This window comes from Otolemur garnettii, unplaced genomic scaffold (genome assembly GCF_000181295.1).
Source record: "Otolemur garnettii isolate 467f Iridium unplaced genomic scaffold, OtoGar3 scaffold00003, whole genome shotgun sequence".
Lineage (NCBI taxonomy): Eukaryota > Metazoa > Chordata > Mammalia > Primates > Galagidae > Otolemur > Otolemur garnettii.
Window position 1 is genome coordinate 46,006,242 of NW_003852398.1, and position 3,467 is coordinate 46,009,708.

Consider the following 3,467-nt stretch of genomic DNA (forward strand, 5'->3'; position numbering starts at 1 on the left):
TAACCTATACACCTATACTATATGTTACAAGTATGCATTATGTATTTGTATGTAGGGTTCTGTACGTACAATAAAACTTAACATCATTTACAAGGGAACTTTTGACTATATGATATTTTCTTATGATTTTCATATGATTTTACAGTCTGACACAGCATAAAAACTATAACAAGAAAATGTTTAATTTTCTATAGTTACAATGTGAAGCATTTAGTTAATTCTAGTGGTTGGTTAAGAAAGCTGCAGTGTATGTGAAGACATTCACAAGGTGGTGGCTTTGTGTATGTGTGTAGATAACCTAAAAGGTTATATACGTATGATAGAAGAGAGATAATACCCTGTTTCTCTTTTTACCCAATTCTTATTTCTATCAGAGTTGATCATAACAATAATGAATGACATTTTTTCATAATTTTAGTTGTTCAGGGAATATGTTTTAAAATTTTTAACTACACCCCTATCCATAACCCCTCCCACTCTTACAAACACACCTCTATATTCTAAGTTGTACAGGTTAAGTCAGCAGGAAATGTGATGAGAAAAAAAATTACAAGAAGTGTGAGTAGAAAATGTAATATGCCTGCTATGGATAGTAGAAGGGCAGGTTTGGGGTGTTCAGAACATGATGGGCACCTCTATTATACAAGCTACTCCTCCTTAATTATCTCTTATAGAAAACAGTCAATTTGACCCCTTGGGGGTAGGGATAGTACCTGATCCAAGTTTTCATCCTTGACCCAAATACATCATATAGTAGACACTTCATGTTCAAGAAGTGTTTCAAAATTATTTTTAAATTTTTCTTGTGAAAAGTTACTAGTAAACCTGAAATCCTGTCTGGCATTAAGAAAATTAAATGCATCTAAAATTTCTCTCCATAATCAGCTTTTTACAAAAATAGTAGAAAATATCCCTTAGTCACATCTGGACCTTACATTGACCATGTCACAGCAACAATAAGGGATTTGAAACCATTCCTTTTATCATTAATAGTACTCATAATAAAAGATAATAAAAATTTTAATAAGTTTGGTGTGCATTATGTTTTTTACCTACTCAATCTGATTTTCATTAAATTAAGAGGAATATTAATCACATAGTAAAGTATGGGTGATCTACAGTGAAAAAAAAAAAAAAAAGAAAGAAAAGCCTTCAGTTATAAGTAAAACAGCAGCTGCAGGTCTTTTGAAATAAGTTGACCAGTTCAAGTACCTAGAAATTATCTCTCCAGAGGCTTTTTGCTAACATGTGATTTATATTCTCTCCAAGGTGGGCTAAGGTTGAGTCATAAGAAGAAATGAAAAAAAGATTGTTTTCAACAAATCGTGGTCTGAGTTAAAAGAAGTTTTTTTAAGTATGCATTTTGCTCTCGGAGTTGAGATATATCTATTCCTAATTCTTTTGAGAAAGACTCACAAGCTGGTAATTGTACGGATCTTTTCTAGCTAAATTAATTTGGATGTACACTTTGTACTGATTTCCTACTGTGCTTTCTAGGTTTTCACTATCACACACTCTCCTAGAAGCATACTAAGTAGGAAGATGGTTTTAATCGAATAAATCTCTTTCTTTTAAGGAACCAATCAGCTCCTGCATAGACTATATATGCTTACCAAACAAAATTACGAATAAACTGAAACATAAAAATATGATTAGTATGAAAATTCTTAAGATCTGTAGGTCTTCATAACATATTTTGGAACTTAAAAATTTAAATCATTTGATTGACTTACTAATGGTGCAGTATAATCTACTTAAAGCCCTAATAAATCTCTTCTATATAATCTCTAGGATATCACAGGGATCCAACTGGTTTAACAGATTTATACTGCTTCCAGCTATTCAATTATATTTTGTGTGCTTGAATCAAAATAGAAAAAGGATGGCAACAGTATTAGTCAGTGTTTATTTTTCCCACATGATAAATATTGGACGACTTTAAGGGTTGGAGAAGTAAATGCCATTTGTTTTATTTATTAAGCACATTTTTAGTTATTATGCCTCATTCCTTCTTACTCTAAAAGAGAAGAAAATAGTGCAGGTTGCCCCTCAAGCTATTAGTCAAGTGACCTAGTTTCAGTTTTATCCCTCTTCTCGGTTGGGCCAATGCTGATTTTTCCCAGATGACCATATTTTCTTTTATTCCCATACAGGCATTCCTAGAGTTTTAAAAAGAAAGTGTGGAGTTCCTCCAAGATCTGTGGTCAGAACACAAATATTTTGAAATAGTCTCCTTCCCAGCCTGCTGCAGCTATCAGCAACATCACCAGTAGTCCTTTTAGAAAGATTGTTAAGAGCATTAAAAAAAAAAAAAAGTTTCACAACTCATTGCTTTCTTTCACAGGACAATCAGACACAATTCACGTATTTCCCAATTTTTTTTTTCTATGACATTAGAAGTCTAAGCCTATTGTTAGTGACACTCAAAATAATAATCATTATTATGATTTAATAATAGTCATTATAATACTCGAATGAGGTAGGAATAGAAATTTATTTTAGAATGGATAAATAAAGCCCTTATCTTCTAGTGAGAGAAGAAGAAATACCTAGGTCATTTTAAACGTCTAGTGGATTTGAAATTAGTGGGAAGATGCTGAGGACTTGTGAAAATCTTTTTTCCCCAGAAGGAAAAGTAGAAAGCAAAAAGAAGCTATGGGTTTCTCTGGGGTAAAACAGCATACATACATACATACACAACTGTACAATGTAACAACTGTTTCTCTTCCTTCCCTCTTAGCATTTTATATAATGAAGTGGTAAGCAACGTCACAATTTGGTGTTTACCTTAGAAAGCATTCAGATGGAAATGTGACTAAGTTAAGGCAGAATCAATGCTCCTCAAAGATGGATATAATTTACATACTGACTGTTGAAATTTTTGTATGTCTTATCTCTCAATAGATGCTGCTGCTGCCTTTTTCTTGTACAAAAGATGATTGTTATTTGCTTCATATTTGGGTAAGGTATGAATTTGTTGGTTTAGGGAAGGTTAAATGTGTATAGGAAGGTGTATATGAATGATGAAAATCTTAGGATGCATTAAAGTGTCTCCTTGCAAATGAGTCCATAAAGTCAATATTTTCTTTTCATACTCTATCATAAATTTCCTAAATACTTTTCTACCCATTTCAAGGATAATTTTAAAATATGGCTCTCCCTACTACCTAAATTTAGTGTGTTCTTCCATTACTGTTGCTAACGATCTTAGCTTTTATCTCAATAATTTGGTAGTATCTGCATTGTAAACCCTTGGAAACTGATGTCTCTGGAAAAATTCTAATGTGGTCCCCCAGTAGTGACAGGGTAATAGAGGAGTTGCAAAGTACCTTATGCTGCAGCTGGATCCATCCCTTTGAGGACATTTGATGGCTTATTTCAAGACTGCTATTTCATGATGAGACACCCCATCATGAAGAAAAGTAAATAATTCTGAGGGCGGAAGTAGCTGTTATGTTATGAATAAT